A 12,460-nucleotide genomic window follows, 5' to 3' on the forward strand; every position below is an offset into this window, starting at 1 on the left:
AACACACTATGGGGAGGCAAGCACCTTTGTCAGTATCCAAAAGCCTAGAGGAGACAAGTGAAGACCATCTCTGGAAAAGCAGCGTGGTCTGTCAACCATGTATTCCCAGGGTGACAGATACTGGATCCCCCTGGATTGACACCAAAAGCTAAACCAATTGTTGAAGTCAATCATTTTTTGTCTGTATTGTGCCATTATCCTGGGTGAAGGTAGAATGCTGCTTAGGGATAGGGACATACCTGCATTGGACACAATCTGAGAGTTTAGTCATGTATCTCTTCACATAGTCCAGAGAGGTATGTCTCAAGTCATTCACCCCAACATGTACTATGAAAGAGTCATAAGTGGTAATTGTTGAGTGACTTGAGTGCATGTCCGATTTGACAAATCCTGGCACCTGACAGGCAGCTGACCATGACCTTCCCTTGTCTGGCCTGGTGAGGGGGACAGCTATGTATCTCACTATGGAGTCACCTATGACCAGGACACTTGGTTTTTAGATTTCTGCCTTACGGGCTTATTTAATGAAACACTGATGTGTGTATTGTTATATGCGGTGGATTCTATGTGCAAGTGGTTTGTGCTTTGGAGGTCTCTGATCTTTTGATAGGCTTCTACTGAGTACCTCTGCATATGTGGGTTTATGTGTTGTGACCTTATTTTATATGAGAGGTGATGTGTGTGCGCTGGCAGCCTGTTTGATGTCCATTTTGTTACGTGATATAATTGATTCCAAATTCATAGTGTAATTACATCTCTCTCATATTGTATTTGTTTGTTTTAGGAGTAAGTATTTGTCAGTATATATGAGGCAATTTCTACATTGCCTACGGATGCCCATGTCAATCAGGCTGGCCAGAGAAATGGTTGGAAACTGACCATCCATTATGGCAGGTTTTTACCATAATTACTATTAGGGAGTGGGCAAGTTTCACCAGATTTTGATCTTGGATTAACAAAGGGGATTATTCTGTTGAAGGCTAGGGGTGAAAATTATGGCAATGCTTCTCAGTACACAACTGAGTTTCCTATAATGCAGCAGGGAAGCTTGGGAGGGTTCACTAACACATGTCTAGGAGAAAATTGTCTTTCAAGGCATTTGCATTTATACAGGGCACCACTGAAGTCAGTTAAGCAGTGTGCAGCTAAATGCAAATGTGAGGCTTAAATACAGGTGAAATTAAATACCTTTAAGCTAAACTACCAATGGGAAAGCACACAATGAGCTTTCATCCAGTAATCTCCGACTCAGATAAGGCTCAGACAACACACTTCTGCCACAAGGATGCAGACATGGCCCTCTGAATGTAAAATGGTCGGAATAGTGCTTAAGTGTAATAATAATACAGTCTAGAATCAGCAGATCTGCATCTAGTCTATGCTATGTACTAGCTACTTAAAGCAACAGAACAGCTTTTTTAAAGTGCACGAGGCAGCAAAATGATAAAACACAGTCAGCAAAGTGCAAAGAAAACTAAAAAAGTACATTTTTTTATTTTAGCAACAGGTGCTTTGGATTTCAGGAGACTATCTCCAGACCTCTAGTAAAAGTTGCCAAATGTGCACATTGGATTAGATGAGCTGCAGTGGTAGTGCCCTCTGTACAAACTGGCAGCTCATTGAGCAGCTGTGAACAGTGGGAGACTATGAAAAGTGTTTACTATAGAGGATTTTAAAAGGGAGAGGATTCAATATATACAAGGCATGTGGAACCAAGTTTGTGCAAGGCTTTTATACCAGCAGGATGTAAGACTTTTAAACAGTTAATCCCTCAGGCCAGTCAGATAAAAAACACAATAAACTTTAAACCAGCAGTTTCCCACTTGCTTGGGTGGAATTCAGCTCTGCTCCCACCAGAGTGCAAAAGACCCATCTTAATGTAAAACAAACTGATTTTGAGCTCAAGTGCAGTAACAAATGCTTTACAGAATTCATGCAGTATCAGGAATCCTTGGAAATAAGTTAATTAACCCTGACAAATGGTCAACAAAATACAGAAAAAGTGCACAACATAAAAGAATACTTTTGAGAGACTCGAGAGAACCTTGGCAAACTCAGAACTTCTTTTTCAGAATAATAGGAGGTTAGAGAATATGAAAATATTGTTAAATCAACCTAAGAATAGTACAGTAACAAATATATGGTGTTTATTTAAAAAATGGAGGATAAAAAGTAATGATAAATTCAACCAAATCAATAAACACAGCACAGAAGTGTTAAATAGTACCAAGACAGTAAAGCAATCTAAGCCTTGTAGTCACAGGTGTCCAAGCCAGGCACATGAAAGCTCTGAATAAAACACAGAATCTCACAATACTGTAAATCATTCATGCCACAGGATGAAAGACTTTTAAACAGTTAATCCCTCAAGCCAGTCAGATAAAAACAAAATAAACTTGAAACCAGAATTTTCCCATTTGGAAGGGTTCAATTCACTTCTGCTCCACGAAAGACCCATCCTAATGTAAAATGAAATGTTTTTGAGCACAAGTGCAGGAACAAATGCTTTACAGAATTCCTGCAGTATCATGAATCCTTGGAAATAAGTTTAATAACCTTGAGAAATGTTCAACAAAATAGAGAAAAAAATGCACAACATAAGAGAATATGTTGGCAGACTCAGAAAAACTTTGGCAAACTCAGAACAGCTTTTTTCAGTACAAGAGAATAAAGATAAAACAACCTAAGAGCAGTATACGAACAAACAGATGGTGTTTCTTTAAAAAGTGTAGGCTGAAAAACTGTGATAAATTCAAAAAAATCACATAAATACAGCACAGAAGTGTTAAACAGTACTGAGACAGGAAGATCAACTGAAAAAATATTCAGCTTGGTTGGTCCATATGGTTTTAGAAAGAATACAAGTCTTGTAGTCATAGGTGTCCAAGCCATGCACAGGGAAGCTATGAATAAATGAGAACAATCTCACAAAAATGTAAATATTTATACCAGCAGGATGAAAGACTTTAAACAGTTAATCCCTCAGGCTAATCAAATAAAAACACAACAACCTTTAGACCATTGGTTTACCAAGTGGATGGGTTGAATTCAGCTCTGCTCCCACCAGAGTGTGAAATACCCCTTCTAATGGAAAACAAACTGGTTTTGAGCTCAGTTGTGGTAAGAAATGCTTTACAGTTTCTGCGGTATCAGGAATCCTTGGAAATAAGTTCACAATCCCTGAGAAATATTCAACAAAATACAGAAAAACATGCACAATGTAAGAGAATATTTTGGCAGACTCAGGAGAACTTTGGAAAACTCAGAACAGCTTTTTCTGGGACACAGGAAGTTAAGGAATATTAGAATGCTGTTAAAACAACCTAATAGGAGTACAGTAACAAATAGATGATGTTTCTTTAACAAGTGCAGGTTGAAGAACAGTGATAAATTCAACAAAATCAATACATGCAACACAGAAATGTTAAATAGTACTGAGACAGTAAGAGCAACTGCAAAATAAAAAAAAAAAAAAAAAAAAATACTTATATCAGCTTTGCAGGACCAGATGGTTTTACAGGCAGTCCAAGTCTTGCAGTCACAGGTATCCAAACCAGGCACAGGAAAACTCTGAATAAATGAGCACAGTCTCACAAAAATGTAAATCTTTATACCAGCAGGATGTAAGACTTTAAAACAGTTAATGCCTCAGGCCAATCAGATAAAAATGTAATCAACTTTAAACCAGCAGTTTCCCACTTGGATGGGTTAAATTCAGCTCTGTTCCCACCAGAGTGCAAAAGACATCTCGTAATGTAAAACAAACTGGAGGTGAGCTCAGAGGGCATTGTGTGTGCAGAAGCTCTAATTACCAGACAAACTTTTACAGTCTGATAGAACTAGATTCAAAAGTGCACAAGAATATAGCACAGCAGATCTAGCAGTCATGTCTGTTGCATCAAACTGGCAGTAACCCCTATCTGTCGTTAGAATAGGGTACAACATCCGAGGTTTACAGTTAACTCTCAGCTGTAGGTTAATAAATCACAGTTGATCTGGTCAACAATTAGTATAACACAAATTCTATGCATTTCACAATGTAGTGGTATTAAGGGTGAACATCCTATAGTTAGGTCACTTTCTGTACCTATATCATTAGATTTCATATTTGCTGTCTGACATTTGCCTGTTTAATTAGAAGCCCTACTAAACCAACACAAAATGTCTGTGGCTAACAGAGGGAGACATTCCAGCAGATCTGATAGAGTTGCCTACAAAAGCACGTTTAGCATGGGAACAAGCAAGAACTTTTCCCTCAAAACCATACAGCACTAGCACTAGAGCTTTCTCAGTTTGGAGAACTGCAGTTGAACAATATAAACACTGGTATATTTTTACTTTAGTGTACTGCCTTTTAGAGAAAAAGACAATAAGAAAATGTTAACAAATAAGGAAACAACTAGAAGGATAATTAGTTTTAGCTTGCAGTACTGTTTGCATGCAGTTAGTGCTTAGTAAAGCACATTCCCATAAAGACACCAAACTGCTAAATAAACTGTGATGCAAATATCACAACACAACATTTAGTATTTGCAACCTACAGCATAAACCGGCAACATCTATGATATAAAATATATTATTTATTAAATATTTTTTATGTTAGCCAGAAGATTTGGGCAGCCACGATGGTGTAGCAGTTAGCATTGTCGCCTCATAGCAAGAGGTTCTCCAGTTTAATCCTCGGCTGGGGTGCCTTCTGTGTGGAGTCTGTATGTCCTCCCTGCGGTCAGGTGGGTTTCCTCTGGGTGCTCCGGTTTCCTCTCAAATCCCAAAGACATGCTGTAGGTGGATTGGACACTCTAAACTGGCCCTTTGCATGCGTGTCTGTGCCTTCCATGGAAGGTTGGGCACCAGGCTGGCAACTCAATACCGTAAAACTCTACTGCCAATCATGAGAGGACAGGTGATCTACTGTGACGACCCCTAACCGGGAAAAGCCGAAAGGAGAAGAAAAAGAAGAAGTTAACCAGAGGATTTACGTATGCAACACCCAATATTGTGTGTCCATCTATCTATCCATCCACATGTCCATGGATATTGTTTTTGCGCACACATTCACACTGCATCTACAGGCAAATGGGATGAAAAATATTTGTCTTACTACATGTCTTTGGAGTACTGGGGGAAACAGTGCGCTTGGATGAAACCCACAGAGAGTCCGGGAGGACATGCAGACTCCACACAGAAGGCCCCACAGCCAAGAACTCAATCAGAGAGCTAAGGGTTCTGTGCTGACAATGCTACTCAGTACATTAATATGCCAATCATCATTTGCTTTCATGCATACACACCCTGGCCAGACTGCAAAAGACAGACATTGTGTATAATGCTGATGTTTGACTGTGATGGGAAATTAAAAGAAATTATGTAAATTGTGTTATTCTTAGATGCACTACAAGCACGAGCACACACTCATACACACACACACACACACACACACACACACACACACACACACACACACACACACACACACACACACCATAACAATGAACATTTTACACTGATTTCAGCAAATGCTACATATTGTGAAACTGCACATACCAAGTCAGATCAGACTGTTTATCTCTAATCGGACACCAGTGTTAGTGAGACAGAATACAACTCAACACTTTATTTTATTAATGTTGCCATTCATTGTTGTATTTAAAAATATTAGAAATAATTTTATGTCAGTCAGTGCTTTTGACAAATTTCAAATACTGAGGAATAGGCAAACAAGCAAAATGTCACTGTTTGCAAGTCTTGAAAATAAAAAAAAAAGAAAAATCTGACATTATTCATTCAAGCTGACCAAGTCTCACAGTTTTAAGGTTTGTGCAGAAAACAAAAATAACTGGACACTGGTCTTTGCTAGCTAGATTTCATGTATTAGTAAATAAGTGAGTCTGTAAATGTAGCTTTTAAGTTTAGTGAAATGTTTTGTACATTTAGAAAGGAGAATTCTGCTTTGTTTTCAGCTAAATGCAGAAATCTAATTGAAATTAGAAATACATGTGAGAGATGCAACTATATAGCCAAACTGGAGGCTGAGCTCTCTCAACTCAGGACTGGCAAGACCAGACAGGAGGAGAAGGAAACCATGCACACCACAAACCCAGTTTCACATAGAACTATCACAACTGCAAAACAAACACATAAACACACAAAGACATACTCGGAGGCACTGATCAAAAATCTACCAAAACTACAGAGGCCTCCAAAGCAGACACCCAAGCAACTTCCACCTCAAGACATAAGACATGCAACACATAGTTCTCAAAGTCAGTGTGCTAAACAGTCACAGCCCTTAAGGCCAAACACAATGCCAGACACACTTGTTATAGGTGACTCCATAGTCAGACACACTGACGTCCCACTCACCAGACTGAACAAGGAAAAGATCACAGTAAGCTGCCTGTCAGGCGCTAGAATCCGCCACATAACACAAGCACTCAGGTCACTCCACAGCAAGTACAAGTATGACTCAGTCATTGTCCATGCCGGTGTGAACGACCTGAGACGATACCTCCCTGGACTACATGAAAAGAGACATAGAGGAGCTCTCAGATTATGTAGCCCAGGCCGGTATGACCCTGACCCTGAGCAGTATCCTACCCTCACCAAGAATGATGCCACAATACAGAGACAAAATTATCAGCTTTAATAATTGGCTTAATTACTGGTGTCATTCTAAGGGGATCCAATGTCTGTCTGCCTGGGATGACATGCTTGACAAGCCACGCTGCTTCGCAAGGGACGGCTTGCACCTGTCACCCCTGGGCTTCCGGATATTGGCAAAGGCTCTTGCCACCCCCATAGTGCCTTTTTTAGGCAAGGCTCAAATGATAAACCTACCGCCCTAGAAAACAAAAATGGAAAAAAACTAAGGGTAATACTGCTCAATGCCAGAAGTCTAAACCTCAAGATGCACGCCCTCGAAGCCCTCCTAAGTATGGAGAACATCGATGTCTGTGCTGTGACTGAAACCTGGTACAAGGCTCCTGAGAGCACCCCAGCACTATCAGATTATACCTCATATCATGCGTTCCGGCCCCAAAATCTGGACCGAACCACAAAAGGAGGGGGAGTATCCATATTCATAAAGGATACCCACACCTCCAAGTTAGTGGCAATGCACGAAGCATCAGAGACCATCCAGGTGCAATTAACCATTGGTAAAACTGCCCTACAGTTTGTAGCATGCTACAGACCACCCTCTCAAACTCAGGAAACCCACACAGCCTTCCTGAAGACACTGGAGAGTATGAATGTCTCTCCAAACACCATCATATTGGGTGACTTCAACTACCCAAACATAGACTGGGAACATTACTCAAGCCCCAACACCCTAGCCCAAAGGTTCCTGGAGTTCATAAACTCAAATGCTATGGAACAACTAGTCACCATTCCCACAAGAGGAGAAAATATACTAGACCTGATCATCACAAACATGGGGACAAAATGCTCCACACCGGAAGTATATCCCTCATTGGTGAGATCAGACCATAAATTAATCTCAATGGAGATCCACATCCCGCCCCCAACCCCAGCAAAAAAGACCACAGTGAAGAACTTCTCAAAAGCAAACTTCACACTTCTTAAGACTGGAGTGGTATCCTTCAAGGCCCCCGAGCCAGTGGAAACCACAACCCACGCTGCTGAAACCCTTACAAATGCCTTCTACGAGCACCTCCAGGAATGTATGGATCAAGCAATCCCTAATAAAATCAAGACCCTTTCCACCAAAGGCAGGCACCTGGTCTGGTGGACCCCAGCCATAAACAAACTCTACAACAAGAGGAGAAAGCTACTACATGACAGAGCAAAATCCCTAAAAGGGAGGGCATCTCTGATCAATACTAGCAAAAAACTACTTTCACTCATAAAATCATCCAAGGCCAACTTTGAGAGAAAAATCGCTAAAGACACAAAAGACAATCATAAGGCCTTCTTTAGCTATGTTAGAAACCTGGGTGGAAACTCCCAGATATGCTCAGAATTAGTCCAAAATGATACAAAAATCACTGAACCCACAGACATTGCCAACATACTGGCAGACAGGTTCAGTGCAAATTTCTCCCCTCCCTCCCCCCCAAAAGGAGAAATATCTATCCCACCAGAGTCTAGCCTCCCAAACATCTCAGATGCCCAGGTGAGAGCTGCTCTCTCTAAAGCAAAAACACAGCATCAATGGGACGGACGGTGTTCCCGGCTGTGTGCTACGAACTCAATGAGGAACTAAACCCACACATAAGGCTGCTGTTTAGTCTTAGCCTTAGTACAGGATACGTGCCCAAAGAATGGCGTCGGCAACTGTGGTCCCACTCCACAAAGGTGGTGCTTCTACGGACCCTGGAAATTACCGCCCCATAAGCTTGACGAGCCTTGTCTGCAAAGCTATGTAGAGGATCATAATGGAACTCATAAATAAAGACATTGGGGACCTACAGACACTGGATCCTACCCAATTTGGCTCTGTCAAGGGCAGATCCTGCCTCTTGAACTTGGTCGACTTTTTCGAAACAGTCACTAAGGCCATTGATGAGGGTAAGGCAGTTCACACAGCCTACCTTGACCTAGCAAAAGCGTTCGACACAATACCCCACTCGGGCATCATAGAAAAGCTCACCAGCTTAGATGTAAACCCATATGTCACAAGATGGGTTGCAAACTGGCTCAAGGACAGAACCCACAGGATTAGAGTTGCTGGTGCCATGTCAGACTCTAAGCCGGTCACGAGCGGTGTCCCACAGGGCTCAGTCCTGGGCCCCCTCTTGTTCGGCATTTATTTTTCTGACGTGCAGGCAAACATAGGGGGATTGTGGCTGACAAAATTTGCAGATGACTGCAAACTGGGCACCATAATTGACACTCCATCAGACACAGACATCCTCCAGAGAGGTCTCATAGAAATGGATAACTGGTGCCAGAGCCATGGCCTTAAGCTAAATGCCAAAAAATGTATAGTCATACCCTTTGGGAAAAACAAGTTAACCCCTAATTACCACATAGGTGGTAATCCATTAAACACGGAAGAAGTTATCAGGGACCTGGGGACCCAAGTTGACAGTAACCACTCTTTTGACACTCACATTGCCAAAGTGGTTAGGAAGACCTTCTACATTGCCCACCTGATCATGAAGGGATTCACATCCAGATCAGGAGAGGTCATTGTACCTCTGTACTCTTCACTTATCAGACCTATGATTGAGTACAATGCCCTATTCGGAATGTACCTTACCCGACACCTGCAGCAGTTGGAAAGACCCCAAAAGTTCCTCACCAAAAGGATAAAGGGGCTCAAACATATGTCATACGCTGCCCAACTGAAGAAACTCCAGCTCTATTCAGTCGCATACCGTCTGCTCAGAGGTGATCTGTGCCTGACATACAAGGCCATGTCCAACCCGGAATTAATGGACATGCTCCACCTCAAAAAATCCAAATCCACCAGAGCCACGAGAGCAAGAGACTTAAACCTCAACACGGATATAAATAGGACGTGCTGGAGGGACAGATTCATCACCCAGAGACTCCCTACACTATGGAACAGAATCCCAGTCCATGTGAGGCAGAGCCCCTCACTGACTCTGTTCAAGAGAAATCTTGACGAGTGGATGGGAGATCATTGGTTTACCCCGGGAATCATCTCTGTGTCACTGCTGGACAGAGGCACAGCAAACTAATGGGTATAGTATTCTCATCCTAAGGGGTGGTGAAAGCCACACACACTCTGGCTAGGCTTATAAATGCCCTAGGGCAGATAGCCTAGTATGAACCTATGAACCTATGAACCTAAATACTTCTAATCATGAGAGATAATGGTATGAGAGAAATTTCATATGGTAATGGCAACAACTTCTTGCCATGGGGCATGATTTAATTATTTAATTTATGGCAAGTCTCACTAGGTACTATGTTCATTTTCAGGGGTGACAAGGGCACTTTAGACTAGCTTACTGACTTAGAGTTGTTTGGCAGGCAGACTGGTGCTTTGAGAATCAAAGTCATACTGCTTGAGTATATGCATAGCTACTTTCTCTGACAACTAATTATCCTGACAAAGCATACAGACAATGCCATATGCAACTACAGCTAGCATAAAGTAAAATAAAGAAATAAACCACGTGTTTTTCAGTCTACACCTTTTACACCAAGTAAAATTTTTACATATAGATGTTTCACTGATGTGGATGTCCCTCCAGCAATGAAAAAACATAGTGTAATGCTAAGTCAAGAGAGGACCCCAATTCTTCTTAATCTGCAAAACACCAACAAATGAACTACTTCACATATTACATTTGAAGGGTTGCCAGAAGCAATATTAACAGCAGGAACAACTAGTCCAGCATGATTTATAAACATGACGATTAACTTCCTTTTCAATTCTTTGAGAGCTGAAAGTCATAAAGCCAATCTGATGCATTTATAGAAAGGTATGCTACAAGGAATAGGTGCAGATAAAGGCCTCAGAATCTAGTCAAGCGACATTCCAAAATAATTTAAATACTTCATCTTCAGGCTGCGTCATTTTAGGGAAGGGCTGGACACACCTGGATTTCTTTGAGTTCTTTCTTTATTCAAGAATTACTTTTTGTTAAAGTAGTCATGCCTTAGTTAAACTTTATGGAACACATTAAGCAAGATGTTAATCTTAGTTACGTTTATAAGGCTTAACGTGCATTAGCTCACTTCCTCTGCAAGATGTCTTCTGTGCATTACTTTTGTTATGACAACTGTTGGTTCATAGCAGGATGTCTAGCTTCATTTATCATGGATTCATCTGGAAATATGCCCTGCTATTCACAAATATAGTGCTCTCCACAGGTACCTTCCAGAGACCTATAGGGGTCACTACAGGCAAATCTCAGGCATCTGCCAGTTAAATCTTACAGCAGTCTCTACACTGCCCACATGCAGAGCAGTACATAATGGTCCTAGTCACACAGGAGGAAATAACCAAAGTTATGTGAGCCTTCCATACAATATACACTCTACATAGCATTCTTAGTGCAGTTGTTGGTACATGTAGCCGTAATGAAAGCAAAAATAGGTGGGTCAAATATATATCTCAATAGAACATAACTACCCGGCATACTTCTCAACTTCTTAGCACAAACTGGCGAAAGACAAAAATAATGGAGGGACAAAGCCACAAAAATAGGGACAAATTTTAAATGTTGCTGTTATAAGGCAGGCCAGGCCCCTACCCCATGATGCTCTCCGTCCTACCCCAGATCTAGTTTGCTGCTGCAACTGATTGCAAGATCTACAAAGAGCTCGGGCCAGTAGAATTTTTTTTTTATCTTTGACCGATTTTTTGGAAGTCTTTAGTTAAAAAGTTTGATAATTACATAGTGTACACACTTTTATAGGGTTTTTAGGCAGTTAGCCTCTGTTTTCATTAGTATATAACTCCACTTTATTTACAGAGCGGTTTGCTCTAGGCTTTTGTACAAATAAAACTTGAGAAAAAATAAACAACTTAAAAACGAAGACCAAGTCAGCAGCACCTTGTCCCAACACAACGATGCTTGCAATATTTCTTGCTTACTGAAATTAAGAAGCTTGAAACGGTAACTAGTTTAGTTTGTGAGTATATTCACAACTATACTTGTATGAACAACTTATAGTAGAGTGAACTTGAGGTTGGGTTGTATATTGTGGTTTGAACTTAATGTTTTTCGAACTTAATGTTTTTCGAACTTAATTTTTTTTTGGTTAATTAACAATATTCAAAACTAATGAGTGTGCTTTTTTAGTGAAGGTCTTTTTAAAAAAATCCATTAGAGAGAGGTGTGTCTATCATGTGATATGACTTAATTATTTAAACACTGCTCTTTGAAACTTTGTATGTGTTTCTGCAAGAAGTTGCTACATTTTGGCAACGAAAAGCACTTAAAATTAAATGGTTCTTGTTTTTACTTTTATCGGATTCCTGTTACATCTGTTGTGTTGGGACAAGGTGCTGCTGACTTGGTCTTTGTTTTTTAGTTGTTTATATTTTCTCAAGTTTTATTTGTAGTATGACGTCTGGAGCCGGCATCAGCCTGAGTAGCCCTACACCGTTCAGTACACAGCTGCAAACCGAACTGGGAAATCTGACACAGTTAATTAATGCCATGAGCCAGCATATGGATGGCTTCTCCGCTAGTTTGGAGAGGGTGGATACTGTTTTAACCCAACAACAGCGTTCTCCTCAGAATGCGGTTCTACAAGTGACCTCAAGTGGCATTTCTACTAGTAGCCCGAGACTTATTACACCTAATAGTAATGGACTAAGAGTAGGTGTATCTTGTGCTGATATTACACCAGATAAGCGGGTACCATCTGAAGTTCGACACACGGACAGTACTGATGAACCTGAGTCTAATACACCAAGTAACAACAATGGAAGGCTTATTGGAGCTCCTAATCTTAACGAGTGGATCAAGGACACTTCTACATTTTGTTTTTAAGTCATGGTCTGACCAGGAGC

This window comes from Protopterus annectens, chromosome 2.part1 (genome assembly GCF_019279795.1).
Source record: "Protopterus annectens isolate FY-2018-M chromosome 2.part1, PAN1.0, whole genome shotgun sequence".
In the NCBI taxonomy this organism is placed as follows: Eukaryota; Metazoa; Chordata; order Ceratodontiformes; family Protopteridae; genus Protopterus; species Protopterus annectens.